Below are 18,111 nucleotides of genomic sequence, written 5' to 3'. Positions count from 1 at the left end.
AATTCAATGGCTTGTAGTTGACACACACTCTCCATTTCCCATTCTTCTTAGGGGTTATGACCACTGGCGAGACCCACTCTGACTCCTTCACAAGATATATGATGCCTGCATCCAATAGCTTATTGATCTCCTGCCAAAGGGATTCCTTTTGAATTTCTCCTAGTCTTCTTAGCTTCTGTGCTTTAGGCTTATGCCCCTCCTTAAGAATAATCTTGTGCTCCACCCCTTTTGCACCTCGCAAATGCTTGTACTCCATAGCAAATAGATTTGGATAGGATTCGCACAGTTGAACATAGCCCTCCTTTTCCCCTTTGGTAAGGTCTTCACTTATCATACTTGAAACCTCCTCTAGGCTTAAACCATGAGCTTGAGACTGCATACCTTCTTCTTTAGGTGGAGAGTCGTATGTGGAGACCCCAAATAAGTCTACATCTATCTTCAACATGTTATCCTCACTCTCCTCTTCCTCTGTGCTAGTATAGCCTTCATCGTAGCCCGTCTCGGTCTCATACTCATAGCTCGTCGTGTCACCTTCATCCTTAATTGCCATTGGACGAGAACTGCTCTCTTTGGTCTTCAAATCAAGCACAATTTGTATGCCTCTCTCTTTGTCAGGCAAAGTGAACACTTTGCTCTCCCAATCCTGCTTTGCACCTATTGCCAAAAGCCATGGCCTACCCAAAATGATAGGGTAAGCATTATCCCGTGCTTTCATCACAAAAAACTCGATTAGGCACTCTATGCCCATCACCTTGACCTTCACATCCTGCGCCACACCCAGACACCTGGCTTTAGTATGGTTGGCCATCCTCATGCGCACATTTGACCTGATTACTGCCTTGACTCCCGTCTCTTTCATGGCTGCTTCCGTCATGACACAAACCTGTGCTCCACCATCTATGTAAGCTTGTATCTGCATCCTCTTCTCTATAATTGCATCCACAAGCGGAAGAACGTCAGTGGGGCTACCTACCCTCAAAGCCATGTTTTGCACTGCTTGCACATTTCCCTTAGCTCTTGGCAGCCTGATGCTAACACTTGTGGACCATTGCCTTCTTAATTTTGGATTTAAAGCTAACAACTGACCAAACGTAATATTTGCCTTTTGATTTTGAACGTCACTTACCAGATTGTACTCGGGATAGCCACGTCCTAGATGGAAATCCGCTTGCTTGATCTTGCGACGTCTCCTTCTCTTCCTAGGCTCAGGTTGCGCTCTGCCTTCGTACACCTTCTCTTTGCCCTTGCGAGCTCTAGTTTCCCGTTCTGCCTCTATCTCCCTCTCAACTCTTGCCCTCTTATTGGCCAAAACTTCAACATCCTGCTTATCCACCCCTATGATGTTTACTCTTGGAATTTCACCTCCGTTTTGCGGAGCTGGCTGCACCGAATTCTCCACCGCTTGCTCTCTTGGGCCATTGTATTGTCCTTGACCTCGAACTCTACCAAAAAGCGGGTACATACCTCCTCTTTCTCTCTGCGGTTGAGGACAATCGGGTGCATAGTGCCCATCTTCTCCACAATTATAACACCTACCTGGCAGTGGCCGTGCCCTGCCCCTTGCTCCTCTTGGCTGTCCTCTATCCATGACACTCAGCCCCAACTTCTGCATCTGCTCGGATAAATCTTGCACTGTGCGCACCCAATTTTGTGGCACAACAGCTACACCTCGAATTCCCTGATTTTCTTCATGTGTAGCCTCTCTCAGACTCTGCGGTTGAACATGGGCCATCGTCTCGTAGCCTGACACGCCCTGCTCTATCTTCTTCTTTATCTTTCTGCTCTTCGATTGTACAATGGCTACTGCACCATTATAATTCTCTGGGCTCTCGAAATCGAATTTTTCTCTCACTTTGGGGTGCAGGCACGCCATGAATTTGTCCAGCTTGAAGTAGTCTCCATTAGCCAACTGCATGGCTGCCGCTAATTCTGCGCAACACTCTTCAAAATGACACAAAACAAATTGAACTCTTCACTTACGTCTTGCTTAAGCGCCTTCAGCTTTGCATCCATTTCGACTGGGGAAGTCTCCTTGCGGAAGTCGTGAAGAAACCTCGCCCGTAGAGCCGGCCATGCTTGCTTCGGCTCGCCTTCCAATGCGTCGTACCATGCTTTAGCTCTACCACGCATCACCAAAGGAAAAGTCTACATTTTGCTATCCTCATTTAGCATACACAACGATAGCATGTACAGCTCGAAATCTGACATCCACTCGTCAGGGCTCTCTTCTCCTGTCAAAATCGGTCCATAGCTTCTAGCTGCCATGACTTCCAACGTGAAAAACCACTTCTTTTCGATCAACTGGGAGCAATCAATGTTCTCCTCAGTGGGGGCACCAGAAGATGGAGAGGGGGAATGGGGAACACGCCCAGCACAAACAAAAGGGCCTCTCTATAGCTCAGGGTATTCAGAGCACCCCTATCCTCTCAGAAAACACCTTCAAAGAAACACTTAACACTAGCAGACCACCACCCGCTCAATTGCCACTGCTCACACACTCTACAAACCACCACACAAGATCCACCTACTACCCACTGCCTGTCTCCACCCTTACACATGCACACAACCACTCAATCTCACTCTCTCACTCAAAACACCATCGGTCTGGGGGGGCACACACTTCCACCCAGCCGGCACCGAGGAGGGACATGAAAGCAGGAGAAAGAGAAGGGGGGAAGGGGAAACAACAGCACGGGAGGCAACTGTGTCTTGATTGCACTTCAAAAAACATATACACCGGCTTGCACTGCCATCACCATGGCCATTTTCAAGCAAAAGTTACAAAGGGGCTAGCTTGCTAGAGGACTCCACTTTGCAGGCTTCAAACGGCACCTCAAAAGGCCAAAAAAAAGCCCCAAATTTGATCCTTTTTTGACTTTTATAGGGGGGGCCTTTAATTTGGGAATTTACAATTCAATAGGTCCACCTGGAATCTTGAACTGGTATCTTTTGGGAAAGAGGGCACCGCTTTGCTCTCTCTTTCTTCTTCACTCTTTGCACTTGGGAGGGGGGGCATTAGCGATGTCGCTATTGCCCTTGGCATTTTTTATTCTTTATTTTTATCCTTCAATTTTTTACCCTCTCTGGGCTTAGCCTTGCACTACTCAAATTTTGACTTTAACTCCACCTGTCCGGCTCTTTTTGTCCTCTTTTGGCCTTGCATTTGGCTTGGCTTTGCACCTTTCTCTCTCTCTCTTCAATCCCTCCTTTGGCCTTGGCCTTCTTGGCTCTGCCCTTGGTTTGTCCTTCTTTGTCCGGCCACTTGACTACCCTCGAGCTCCGACTCTCTTTCTCTCTCTCTGACCGTTACCCGCTGCTGTGGGACCTTTCCCTTACATGAGGGGGGAGGCAATAGCGATGTCGCTATTGCCCCCTCTCTCCTTCTCAAAATTTCTGGGCCCCACGGGCCGTGGGAACCGCCCAATGCCGGGTGCCACATCATTACCGCCAACTCCCGCGCGGGCCACTACGCCGTCACGCGGACGCGTGCTACCAGGCCCGCGCCAAAAACCACCGCGGAACCACCCCGCAGGGCCGCGTTCAGCCAACACAGTGCCGCCAGCGAGCTTGTCATAGCCACGAGCTCCAAAGCCTTCGCTTCACATACCTACAAGTGGGCGCACGCCCTTGCTTATATACCCTACAACCGAACGGCCGCACTGCGCATGTGGGGTTTCTATGGGTGCCACGTGGCAACCTCGCCTTCCAAGGCCCTCAATGTTCTAAAAAAACCTTCATATATATATAAAAAAACCACTCTTGTGGCCTTCTTCTCCCAGGCTCCCATACATGCCCGAAGGTCGGAACCACAAGCTGCTGCGCCAGACCGGGTTTTCACTGTATCGGGCCAATGCCATGCAAAATTCATCGCCCTTTGAATTCTTTAGGTTCGTCGTCCGGGGCCGCCAAAAAATGGAAAATTTACTTGCAAGCTTTTTACTGCCCAAGGCTCCCGACTTCATCTCGCTGTATCTAACCGACCGAGCATCCGATTGACGTGTAGTCGATTCCGACTAGCTCCATATGGTACACCCTTTCACCGAGAATCTTGGCGAGGCTCAAAACACTCTAGATGGCACATTTCCCCGTGCAATCAAATGAGCACAGACCTGGCCCCCGAAAAGTCTTCAAATGACCATATCTTGCTATCCAAAGCTCCGATTCGCAATCCGAAAAGACAGGCATGCTCCACAACTCAAGAAATACACACATATACACTGACATCAGCCCAGGCCACCTGTGCCCAGCTGCCCTGTCTGTCGGGGATCTGCAACATACTCTTTCTTTAAACTGCAATATCTTGAGCACCACGGCTCTGTTTGACGAGCCGTCTGGACCGGCTTCTAGAACACACTGAACTCTACATTCTAGAGCTTTGACTTGGAATTTTGGACATCTTCATCTTCCACCCCATCTAGATTATCCTGCTGCACTTTTGGCCTAGAAAACCGCTTTAAGCATACATTCCCGCTATCCTTTGGCTGCTAAGGGCCTTGGTACCTGCCCTAGTCTTCTGCACTGCACTCGACTGCACCCTTTTCCTGGCATAGACCACCTCTTAGGTTCGACCAACTTTAGCTGCACCAACGTCCACTAGTTTGCTAAAGAGTGTGGTAGTTTCCAGTCTTTGAACCTTTTGGTTGAGTTTTGGTTACAAGGAATCTAAAGGTTGAAGACATAGACAACAAGCAATCCCCATGGAATACTCAACCCATTCCCCAATATGTACAGTCTCCTAGCAACCAAAAAAGCCACCAGTTGGTTGTTGTTAGAGTCCACAACTTGTTCAGTGGCATTGACACCTCTTTTAAAAAGAACAAGATATTTTCTCTCCATCAACAAAGCAAGAGGCTTTAAAAGAAACAAACTTCAAAACAAGATTCCACCCCCATGGAGCTCCCCGTGTACCTGGCTCGACCTACCTACACCAATTTAGCAAGAACATTCTTCCAAGAAAGCATAAGCATATTACTAGTTTGCCTGCACAATTTCAATGATGTTGTAGTGAATAATTTAACGCAGTGACACATATCCCATGATCCATGAAAAGAAATTATGGTTTTACCAATCAGAAACCACAATATCCTAGACCATCATTTATCTGAGTTGAGAATGTGCTTGATATAAGTTGCCCTTCTTGCCAGTATGTGTATTTTCATATTCATAATCCCAAGGCCTCCCAAGGAGGAAGGCAAGACAAAACAATCCCAAGCAAGCCAGGTAGTATGTGATGCACCCCATAGAAATGTAACGAACAAAGATTTGATTGTGAGTAGAGCCTTGTCAGACCAGTCCAACAAAGGCAAGAAATACAAAACATAGGGAATCATTATTGACTGCAAAATTTTGACTCTAACATGAAAAGGCCATTCATCACAATACCATTTAGCAACCTTAGTATGAATTTTGACTTCTACCCATGCAATGTGTTGTTTAGATGATACATCAACACCAATGGGACACCCTAGATGCCTAAAGATGGTGCCTCTAGGTATCCTTTGCTGTTTCCATATGAGAGAGTAAAAAAACAAAACGAAGACATCAATAATATTGGATTTACCCTAGTTAATTTCAAGACCATCAGCTAGAGATTACACACTCAAGTAGGTCATGCATTTACCAATGTTAACATTTTCAGCTTGGAGAAAGATCAAGGTATCATCAGGAAACCCTAGGGCCACCACTTTATCATGCCCCACATGTAGGCCTTTTGAATTACCAGCATGAACTGGAGCAGATAAAAAGAAAAACAAGGGATGAGGGGACAACCCTGTTTGATTGATCTTCCTATGGAAACTTTACTACATTAGGAGAAATATGGACCTTGTATGGGCCTTGTAAGGAATCCTAATTTTTAGGGATTAAGGCTAATGTTGTATGCGGTTAAGGGGACAATGGCATTGAAGAAGGTAGTTTTGAGTAGGCTTTTCTAGCCTTTTTTTTAGTGAAATGTAGGATGTGGACCTAAGGGGTTACTTTCTCTCTCTAGCTAAAGTGAAGGAAGTATAGGGGTGTGACCACATCAGCAAAAACGTGGGTCACTAAGAGTCAAAATTTGACTTTAGAAAAAAACTCATTTTTACTTATTTTTTACTTAAAACTCCCTCCCAACATATATATATATATATCCAAAAATAATTTTTTGGCTCTTTTTTTTACCCACAAGCCTAGAAAGTCCATTTTTTCAAAAACAAATCCCCCAGAAAGTAAAAAACGCTTTGTTCTCTCCTCTCCTCCCTCATCTCTCCCTCTCCTCTCCCTCTTCTATCCCTCCCCACCCCTCCCCCCTTCTCTCCTCCCATTTTTCTCCCTCTTCCTCTCCCTCCCCCTCCCCCTCTATCTTTTCATCCTTTGCTTCCTCACGAAACAACTGCCCTGGTGTTCACGAACATCACAAATGTTTCCTTCCACCACCACGTACTCCACACACCAAAAGCATTTATATTCACTTACCCATGACGTTTGCACCGAAGGCCGCATGTGAGGATGATGAAAGGCCATCACAAGAACGTCGCGCCGCTGTGGTGAGACCAATGTTGACATTTGTGTGGATGGCCATTTGTACCCTTACGATCTTATAAGACGCTTCCATCCATCCTTTGATAGACTTTCAACATTTCTTCAATATCTTGGGATAGGAGAAGCAGGCTTGTTAGGCTATTGCAAGCGGTTGTGTATGGGTGCAGGTGCTTCTTTGCATATGTGGATGCACAAATGTCAAGCTCTTCACCTCAAGACGGGGGCAAAACAAGAGAGTATTGTCTCTTCAGAGAGGGTGGTTGAAACTCTTTAACAACAAATGCAGGAAAAGGAATCCCACATTATGAAGCTTGCCAACACCATCACATACTTGAAAGAAACATCCCTTGGTGCAAGCGAATACAAACACACGTATTCATCCATGGAAACTCTTGCACATTTAGGTGGAGCACGCAAATGATGAGTGACAATCCACAAGGTGATTTGGTCTTTACTTGCATAATGCATTCTTACTTCACACTATTTTCTAACATTTATTTTTATTAGTTTCTAGAAACTTTATCCAGGAGGCATGCGATGGAACAAGCCAAGATGATTGAGTCAACCTTCTCACTAGTTGTCTTAATATCCAGGATGTGATTTCTATCTTACAATCACCTGGAGGTAAGCACATTAAGGATGCAGTCACCAAGGACCTTATGCGTAAGTTGATAAATGTGGTTAGTGAGATGATGACGTCCAACAAGCTTGTGATGAAGCTGAAATCAACACCAAAGCCTATCACACTATTTTCCAATTCCTAAAGGATGCCCTCAAAGAGCATGGCATTGTGAAAAACCTATTTCCTATTCCGCACAAGGCCAACCTCGCAAAGAAGGCCACAAACAAAGATGTGCTCTCCCGCATTGGGACATACCTACACATTGAGGACACAATGCCAACTTCCCTTTATGCTTCGTGCACAACAAAAGCAAGGGGGAAAGGTAAGATACAATCCATAAGACCTTTGGAGAAGGGTTTCCCTTACACAATGTGGAACAATATTTTTGTGGACTTTAGAAGACTTCAACAATAGATTTTACGGATTACCTAAAGAAGGTGACACACTATACTTTTTTCTTTTGGTTGTGTTCTTATCATAGACTTTGAAGTATAAGGTTTTAGCACTATTTATTTTGCATTGCTTGGCACAAAGGTCGCCTTTGTGTTGAAACTTGATGTCAAATACTGAAAGGTCGAAGGTTAGAGAGGCTAAGTCACTCTAATGAATGAGGCCCTCTATTGAGCTGTCCAAAGAGACCAATGGAGTACTTTCATGGATTTTTGAGAGAACTCCATGGATCACAGAAGTAATACACTCCTAAATTGCAGGTTAGAAGTTAGAGGTTGAGGGTTTTGGTAGCTATGATGTGGAGTGGCACTTAGGTGGGAACTTGAAGACCATATAGTGTTTGCTTGGCTGCAAACAAGGGGCTTCTTCTTTCATACCTTGTCCATTTTTCACTCGAGGGTACAAACCTAACAAACAAAAATCACACAAGAGCACTACAAAGGTTGGTTCCATGCTTCCATGGAAAGGGCATGGAGAACAAGGGTTGGATTTTTGTGATGTTGGAGATGAAGGTAGAGAATGGGAAGCGTCTATTCTAAGATGTCCCATGCTCAATGCCCCAGACCGTGCTCAAAAGGACCACGCTTGGAATCCAATCTTTCCATTTTCTCTATTGCATGTACATTTTTGTACATTACACGCATTCATGCACATTTTTGATAGGCTATTGAAGCTCCACATTGACTATGCTTTCACAATGAAACCATTGGAAAAGTCCCAAAAAGTGATCGAAAGAGTGGAAGCACTCTTGAATTCCATTGGTTGTCACGATGGAAATGTGTCTATCGTTGCTACAAAGAACACAGGGGAGGCCCATGTAGTTGCTCAACAATAGTCAATGAGTGGACAAAAATCCATACACTTTTTGAAGAAAGTTTCCCAAGGAAAGCCAGGTCGATATGCTACTCAAAACAGCTTCAACTAGCAGGCAGGTAACCTTTGGGAGCTTTGGAAGGGGTTATGCAAAGCTACTACTGACAATGATTCAAATGGCGAGCTTGCAAACAAGTGCAAGCAAGTTTGGGCACATTTTGATAAAATGGTCAAGCTTATGGGCCTTAACAACACAACAAAGAACAACACCAATCATTTCAAGAAGTCTTGGTGGATTTTACCAAGGTCTTCACCTTTTCTTGGGGTGAAAATAAAATCACACATTACATGGTAAGCCACGTTACATGGTGAACGAATGTTTTCATTAAATAATGTGGATCATTTACTCATGTGAACAACATATCTTATTTGTGCATTGGTGCATTTTTATGCACAAATATGGATCGCTTGAAATTTTTAGCACTCGGCCTGGAGAAGTCCCATTATCGAGGAAGGGGGATATACTTAAAAAATACTCGACATGGTGGTGGAATGATGCAATCCAATTATTTGGAGGAGATGTTCAACTGGTTTTTTTGCACAACATTTGCTTGTAAGCTCACAATGGAGCGTGCACGACAATCCAAGATTTCTATTGAAGTGCGGAAATGGAGTCATCAAGACCATAGGAGCAAGTGGCAAATGTCGCAAGGCCCCGCCAAGCATGCTGCATGGTGTCAATGCAGAGTGTGACAAGGGTCAAAGTGGATTCTACGCTAATGACTACACGTGAACGCAAGGTCCAACTCTTAACAACATGTTCATTTAAAAATAATGGTTTTTTTCCAAAATTAGTGTGAACAGAGCCCTTTTTAAATGGGCCATGATAAATATTGCATGCTCTCATAAACCACTGATTTCTTAAGCACAGGTGAGCTCTTACCATACCAAATGGCGTGCACCAAACAGACCGTAAAAGAGCATCCGCTTGCCAACAAAAACACCCTTTAAGGATGGGAGAAGCCGGCATAGCTTAAAGGCACAAGAAAACGGCCAAGAACACCTGGCCGTTGTAGGCACTCTTCTAGCAGTGGGCATGGTAGTAGGGCATAAGAGTCATCAAGGGATGAAGAATCTTTACGTCCACAAGAAGAAACACCTAGATGAAGAGTGAAGCAACATGCCCAACACTGGAGAGAAGAAGAGGCCCAGCAAACACCAGAGTCCGATAGGGAGGAGCTGTCGTGCCACAAACCACAAGCAGGACCATCTAGGACTCAGGTGGTCCATACAGACATTGAATCAGAGACAGAGCCACCATGGCAGCAAGCTGATATACCGCGCACACACCGGGGGCCTGTTGGGGGCCAGACACTGCCTCAAGGCCAGGGAGCTCTCCCCACAGCACAAGATCGGGAGCCAAGGGAAGAGGATGAATCAAAAGAGGCTGCAAATCCAGCCCCTAAGCAGGAAAACAGGTGCAATTCAAAGTCTTTCAAGAAGCCTAAATTCCACCAGCAACCAAATATGCAAGTTCCCCCAAGACAACCTCAATGGCACCGAAAAATAGCAAGTGTATTTGCAAAAATCCGGCACTACCAGAAGACTACAGAGCTTTTAATTTGACACGCCCCCTTTGCTCGCATAGTGAAGAAGGTGCTTCAAAGCTAAGGAAATCAGTACAAAATGCAAGCAATAGCGATAGAGGCTATTCAAGAAGCTGTGGAGACACACATCATTTCGGTGTTTGAAGATACCAACCTACGCACCATTCATGCAAAGCGAGTGACAATACAGCCAAAAGATATGCAGCTAGCACGTCGATTGCGATGGGACTTCAAGAAATAGCTGAAGTTACCCCTCTTTTTGTATTGCACACCCTTATCTTTGTAATGAGATGACTTTGCAATGACAAAATGATTAACAATTGTGTTACTGTGTCTATTATCCATGTGTTCTGAGTTTATTGCTTCTAAACATGAAGAGTTAAATATAAATCAAATATTAACTTTTTGGGTATCCTATGGGGCAGACAAGCCTAGAAAGTGCAAAAAAAATGGTGGCCACAAGGACGCACAAATGGCCCATCCATCAGTTTTAGATTATCTATTTGCACGCTCTTGTGGCCACCATTTTTTTTGCACTTTCTAGCTTTGTTTACCCCATAGGATACCAAAAAAGTTAACATATAGTGAAACCAAGTGTTTATGCAACATTAAACTAGATTTTTCAACTGTCCAATGTAATTGGGCCATTTAGTGCACGGAACTATTAGGTAGAGTTGAAGGAGGTGATAGTATGCTTGAAAACTTAAATTTTGAGTTAGTCTCACCTTTTCTAGTGTCCTTGAGTGCAAACATAGGTTTTATATGCAAAAAAAAGAGTGGCCACAAGGGCACGCAAAATGGCCATCCAAACTGATGGATGGGCCATTTGCGCGCCCTTGTGGCCACCCTTTTTTTTTGCACTTGGTAGGCTTCAATGCCCACCAGGATACTTAAAAAATATAGAATAAGTGAAAGAAATTGTTTTTGCAGCATTATTATAGAGATACCACTTCTTTTCACTCAGATGTGTTTTATACTTTTCCTAGAATTAAGGTAAGTTGAAAGGAGTACCACGTGCATCCAACTTCCGCTGCGTTGTTACTTCAAGCACAAAAGACACAACTTATTGAAACATATCACCAATCACAACAATTTTCAAGATTGACAGATCACATTTAGAAGAATTTACAAGATAGAGAGACGATTCGAAATATTTTTTATTACTTCCAAAAAGTTGATTTTACATCATACATCTGAGGAGTTCATAATTTTCTTGACCATTTCCTGGCGCCTCTCTTGCACGTAGTAAGGAAAATCTCCAATCAAGAGAGACTTTGCTATGGCCTTTTGTTCAGTTGAGCTAATGGAAGCATGTATCCCTATCTGGGCAAGCACTTTACCACGGAAGCCAGTTCCAAATCTGTGCATACAAGAGATCTACACACTAGAAACACAAGATGCACAGTTTGAGTAATGGTGCTCAAACACAAAACCTTGCTCAAAGTTTTCAACGACCACGTCATAAAATGACCTTGGGGAGTAAATTCATTATAGACAATGGCGACATCGCCAGGGGGATTTGTCATAGGTAATGCGCAAGGAAAGACTGAAGTCCAAAGCCCGTTCGCTTGCCACTCGTCCTTGCTGCATAATCATCAACCTCCATGACGTCTTGTCATAAACCAATCAAGGCTGAGAAAAAAGACAATGAAGGATAAAAAAATAACATGAAAATTAGGATAGAGTTTACCTCCTCCTCCTTGTCGTCCTCCTCCTTGTTGCCCTTTCCATCCAAGTCAATGCTCCCATGCAGCGTAGCTACGAGCTTTGGATCATCAGATGGGGGGTTGCGTAGTGGCATAGGAATCCTAGCTACCTCAACATTGGCTTACGTGACTTGGAATTCTTCCTCAACTACATGCAACCGCTCTGCTACTAGGATCTCCACACACACAACTGCAATAGTGTCAGCAACAGAGTCCCCAAGTAGCAAGAGATTGCTTTCAAGGGCATCTAACATGTTGTCTAAGGGAAATTTGGTGCTGTTGCATAGCACGCTCAAGCATCCATCCATGAACATGCCAAATGCTTTCTCTAAATCATGCATAAACACATACTCCTCCCCATCCAGTATCACTGAGGAGAAGTGGCTTATTTACACATCTGGGATAGCCTCATCCATCGATGGTAGTGGAACTATAATGTCACTAGGATCAGTCACGACGATGGATTTCTCTACCACCTCCTTGAGCCCCTTGGGGTACTCAAGCTGAAGTGTTTGTCCTTCTGATTCAAGGTTCATGGGGTCAATCACCTACTGCTTGGTGTCCTTGATGAAGTACCCAACCTGAAGGTGTGGTAGATGGAGCTCCTCCATATCAGGTTCCTCGCTCACCAAGAAGATGAATGTTGCCAACCAAGAAAGGTACTCCACCCCCACCTTGCACTTCTTGAGCGCTGATACCCCTGGGGCTTGCTCGTCCAAGAAATTGTCTGCATCGACGACAATTTCTAGGAACCTTAGGAACCGCTTGGAGAATGGGCGATCACCTTTGTGTATGGAGCGCAAAAAATCGCAAACACCTAGATCCCTGCATATGGGGAGATAGATACGGAATATTTCATGATGTGCTCCTCCATGAACATAAAAATCTCGGCAAATCCATCCATATAAAGGGCAATTGTGGCATTGACAAGAGAATGCTGGAGAAAAACACATCTATAACTTGGCCTCTCTGCCAATTTGGGACCACAAATCTATCTGCTCAAACCCTACAACTACCAATGTGAAGACCATATCATGCTGTCAACCCAAGCCTAGGTGCTCCACTAAACCACGAAACAGTTATGTAATCACTTGTGGTTGACCAAAACAGATAATGAACCTTTCATCTCTATAGTCTCTTTCATACACCAACAACACAAGGCTCTTGAATGGGTAATCAAATCCAACACTTAACGGGCAAGAGAATACTATAGACAAGGTGTACACTGCAAATCTTTCTATGACAAGGCAAGAGGTGTATAGGCAAACAACCCTGCAAGTGCTCGAATAATACACCAAGAAAAGATATCTATCTCGCTCTGGAGCTCTCCCTTTAGCTCTCTGGTTTGACTTCCACCCTCTCTCTACGGATCATCGAGCCCCTGGTGCTATCTTTCCTTCTTGCTCACGGCGAGCTCTTTTGCTTCTTGGATTTCCAGCTTGATAGACCTTGTTACAAGCACATGCAATTAGCGGCCACCCTCTGAATTTGTGCTCTCAGTACTCTCCATTTATAGAATTGTCCCCATGCTCCAAGCTGACATGCCCTGCATATGGAGGCCCCCCAACCCTTAACGCTCTCCTTCAAAGACTTGTCTGATTTCTTGGTAGCGCCAGCCCTTGGCACCCCTTCTCTGCTTGTCCTTCACTCGCCTTCAAGACCTGCTCATGGGTGTCCCTATCTACAGGGCCCTCAGTCTCTCTTGCAGTAATTGCCACTCCTTCAGTTGATCATCCGAGGTGGGTTGCCTGTGATCTCAAGGCTTTTTCTGTGCGCTACTTTCTCAGTTGGTCGCCCTCCCCTTGGTTGAAGCTCCCTCTTTATGCGCTGAGCATCGCGACCCCTCTGAGCGCACACTCTCCTCCCTCTTCAATCAAGTCCCCTTCTGTAGTGTACAGATTCCGGGCTTTTTCTATTTCCTGAGTCCTAGCCCACGCTCTGTATGCTCTCTCTCGCCCCCTTTCTCCTTGGCAGCTTCTGCACTTGCATGCCCATACTGCCCATCATTACCACCACTTGCCAAATTCTAACATTACAATTCAACTTGTGCTAAGTCACCTCTCACCAAAGCTTTTGTAATTTTCTCCAAGGGAAAGGTCTAGGATTGATGGCCGAACTACCATAAGGCTATTCAGAAAAAGGAGCATCAAAGATTGAATTCAGGCACGAACCTGCATGTGAGAAATCATATCACAAGTAATGTGAACTCGGAACAGCACTGAAGATAGGGTCACTTTCTAACATGCTTTTGGAAGCACACTTTCGAAGATAACCTTACAGGGGTCATCTATAGGCATGAAGATGGTGGGGAAAGAAAAGAGAGGCTCCATGGTTCCTCTGATGATGAGAGCCAAGAGCACGCATCAGAGACTAACATTACATAGCACTATACAAGCAGCCTTAGCACACTCAAAAGTGGGAAAGTCAAGCACACCATATATACATGGGCTGGCAAACATCAAACCAAAAAACTCCGAACATAGTTTGCCAACCCCTCTAGCCTGCTAGAGCATTCATGCTCAGCAGGAACAATAGCAGATGCTCATAACCTTCCACCTGGATCCCACACAAAGGTAGGCAAATCCCACATAATCAAAGGAAGACAAAAATCTTCATAGAGCAGCGATGCAGGTGTAGTTTCATAAACATCAGCACTATTGCATAAAATGAATTTTTGTGTTTGCAGTTTGTCTTCATGACCAAAAGAATTATATGGATACAACTCATATACAGACTTTTCACCCGGGATGACTGATGCTGACAAACATCTGGCAGTTCTTGTAACATCATATTGAATTTAGCCTTAAGCGCTCGTACATACGTAGATTCATTTGACTGCCCCTTTTGACTATTCTTGCTATCGGTCTCAGACCAGCTCACCATGTCGGAGCATACATGACCAAATTCAACCACCAAATCCACCCTATTCGGAAGCACATCACTACCAAATTCATCATAAATTTGCTGACCATTAGACTCTTCTTTATTGCTACCAGCACCCTCAACTTCGTGGAAAAACAGTGTATTCAACATCCCACAATTATATGTCTGATCAGTTCCTCTTAAAATTTGCAATCTCTCAGAAGCCTTCTCGACATAGCTGGTCATATCTGCATCCATTTCCAAAACAGGTAAATCAAAACCCCAATGTGCTTTATCATCAGCAAATGTATCCACACTAGGGGTTTGAGATGAACCCACATCATGAGTATCCACATCTCTATACATAAAAGCAGGATGGCTAGAACCTCGATCAGAAGCCTCTTCGTCATGAGACAAAGGTCGATCATCTACAAACACTACATTGTACTTAGAGTATGCATCAGGAGCATCATCGCTTTCCTCACAGTCATCAGCGTCAATAGCAAGAGGCAAAGAACTTGTAAGATGACAAGCATCACAGGAAGGGTCACATGCATTATATTTATGATAAGTTTCCCTACATGAATCTTCCCTCACATCAAAGGATTCCAAAGCCTGAATTCCTTCTTTAGCATTACGAGCCTCATCTAGACATCCTGATCTGATGCTTCTCGTGTATGGAGAGAGGTCAAATATTGTAGAGTCATCACAAGAATACCCCTCATCAGTAAATGCTCCATCAATTGGAATACAATCCATAGACTTGCCAGCAACAGAGAACAAGCTTGCACTATAATCATTAGATTCCAAATTGCTACAATAGCCACTCTCAGATAAATTATCACCATCAAACAACTTGACTGAAGCCTCATCAACCACTTGTAAACCTCTATCTACATGCAAATCTGATAGATGATACGCATTATCATCACAATATGCATCAACATCAAATGGACTCTGCAACATTCTCCAAAACTCATTTTGCAATAATTGAAAAGTAGCGACAAGAGAACTCTCTGTTGGATCCTTGGGCTTTGGCAGCCTCCAATAACGCATTAGCAATGAAAACTTCAAAGCCAACCAATTATGGTGCTAATCATCAGGAAGCATATGGATAAAGACGAAAGCATCACTAGACAAGTCCTGGGAAGAAAAATCTGCTCTTGCCTCATCAATCTACTATGTGAAGATGTGTCATTTCTTCTTCCACTTGTGCAATCCAAGACTTTATGCATTCCTCATTTGTACCATAAAAGTATCGAGAATGCATGACCGGCACCTTGAGCTCTACATAACGCTTTAGCAAAGCCACCTTCATCAATTGCCAATTGTATTGCACATGTCTAGGAAGACTTTTGTAAAACCGCAAAGCATCTTCGCACAAGCCCTGATACATAAAATCAGCCTTTTCCTCATCATCATACATGCCAAGCTCCAAAAGTAAATCATCATTTAAAGCCACCCATGACTGTACATCTTCAATTTTCTTTCCACAAAAGCAATATACATGATAGACCTCACTTGCATCCATTCGAAATCTTGATCAACCTTTGCGCTTTTGAATATGTAACCACCTCCCAAATATCTATCTGAAGGTACTTAAACTAGCTCCTCAGTGGCGGGGCACCAAAAACATGACAGGAGAATGCCGGAGAAAAACACCTCTATAGCTTGGCCCCTCTGCCAATCCGGGATCACAAATCTATCTGCTCAAACCCTACAACTACCACTGTGAAGACCATATCATGCTGTCAACCCAAGCCTAGGTGCTCCACTAAACCACGAAACAATTATGTACTCACTTGTGGTTGACCAAAATAGATAATGAACCTTTCATCTCTATAGTCTCTTTCATACACCAACAACACAAGGCTCTTGAATGGGTAATCAAATCCAACACTTACGGGCTAGAGAATACTATAGACAAGGTGTACATTGCAAATCTTTCTATGACAAGGCGAGAGGTGTATAGGCAAACAACCCTGCAAGCGCTCGAATAATACACCAAGAAGAGATATTTATCTCGATTTGGAGCTCTCCCTTTAGCTCTCTGGTTTGACTTCTCTGAGCAGCTTGCAAGCCCTAGCCCGCTCCCTTCTCTCTGAGCTACTCTCGGCTTCTTCCACCCTCTCTCTACAGATCATCCAGCCCCTGGTGCTAGCTTTCCTTCTTGCTCATGGCGAGCTCTTTTGCTTCTTGGCTTTCCAACTTGATAGACCTTGCTACAAGCACAGGCAATTAGCGCCCACCCTCTGAATCTGTGCTCTCAGTACTCTCCATTTACAGAATTGTCCCCATGCTCCAAGCTGACATCCCCTACATATGGAGGTCCCCCAACCCTTAACGCTCTCCTTCAAAGCCTTGTCTGATTTCTTGGTAGCGCCAACCCTTGGCACCCATTTTCTGCTTGGCTTTCACTCGCCTTCAAGACCTTCTCACGGGTGTCCCTATCTGCAGGGCCCTCAGTCTCTCTTGCAGTAATTGCCACTCCTTCAGTTGATCATCCGAGGTGGGTTGCCTGCGATCTCAAGGATTTTTCTGTGCGCTACTTTCTCAGTTGGTCGCCCTCCCCCTGGTTGAAGCTCCCTCTTTATGTGCTGAGCATCGCGACCCCTCTGAGCGCACACTCTCCTGCCTCTTCAATCAACTCCCCTTCTGTAGTGTACGGATTCCGGGCTTTTTCTATCTCCTGAGTCCTCGCCTACACTCTGTATGCTCTCTCTCACCCCCTTTCTCCTTTGAGGCTTCTGCACATGCAGGCCCATACTGCCCATCATTACCCGCCACTTGCCAAATTCTAACATTACAATTCAACTCGTGCTAGGTCACCTCTCACCAAAGCTTTTGTAATTTGCTCCAGGAGAAGGTATAGGATTGATGGCCGAACTACCGTAAGGCTATTCAGAAAAAGGAGCATCAAAGATTAAATTCTGGCACGAACCTGCATGTGAGAAACCATATCACAAGTAATGTGAAATCGGAACAGCACTAAAGATAGGGTCTCTTTTTGGCATGCTTTTGGCGGCACACTTTCGAAGATAACCTTGCAGGGGTCGTCTATAGGCATGAGGATGGTGGGGGAAGAAAAGAGAGGCTCCATGGTTCTTGTGATGATGAGAGCCAAGAGCATGCATCAGAGACTAACATTGCCTAGCACTGTACAAGCATCCTTAGCACACTCAAAAGTGGGAAAATCAAGCACACCATATATACATGGGCTGGCAAACATCAAACCAAAAAACCATATATACATGGGCTGGCAAACATCAAACCAAAAAACTTCGAACAGCGTCAAGGTCAAGGAGACGAGTAAAGAAGGTGTGGAGGTTCAACTTCCCTTTGTATTTGGTGTCCTCAAGGAAGAGGAGGAAGCGTGACAAAGGGGTGGATGTGGGTGCAGATGCAGAGGCTGTGGAGGCGTCCATGTCTAGCTTGGGGTGCAGATAGAGAGTGGAGGAGCTCAAGAGTTGCAAAAGTGAAAAGTGTGAATGAGTTATGCGGCCCCTCTTTTATAATGGTCCCTTTTTTAAAG

At 44.6% G+C, this 18,111-nt stretch overlaps 1 long non-coding RNA gene and 1 pseudogene across 1 annotated transcript; both read right to left on the bottom strand.

The window, feature by feature from the left end:
- Nucleotides 1-11,168: 11,168 nt before the first annotated feature.
- Nucleotides 11,169-12,605, bottom strand: LOC147439206 (uncharacterized). The gene is made up of 3 exons (XR_015184559.1): nucleotides 11,702-12,605; nucleotides 11,483-11,595; nucleotides 11,169-11,395 (listed from the first exon to the last, which is right to left on the bottom strand). It is a non-coding gene; the product is annotated as an uncharacterized LOC147439206 (long non-coding RNA).
- A 274-nt stretch (nucleotides 12,606-12,879) lies between these two features.
- On the bottom strand, nucleotides 12,880-17,469 carry LOC147439205 (uncharacterized; annotated as a pseudogene).
- Nucleotides 17,470-18,111: the final 642 nt, after the last annotated feature.

The sequence above is a fragment of the Adiantum capillus-veneris genome, chromosome 16 (assembly GCF_014529385.1).
Source record: "Adiantum capillus-veneris isolate H3 chromosome 16, ASM1452938v2, whole genome shotgun sequence".
NCBI lineage: Eukaryota > Viridiplantae > Streptophyta > Polypodiopsida > Polypodiales > Pteridaceae > Adiantum > Adiantum capillus-veneris.
This window is presented reverse-complemented; position numbering and strand designations above follow the sequence as displayed.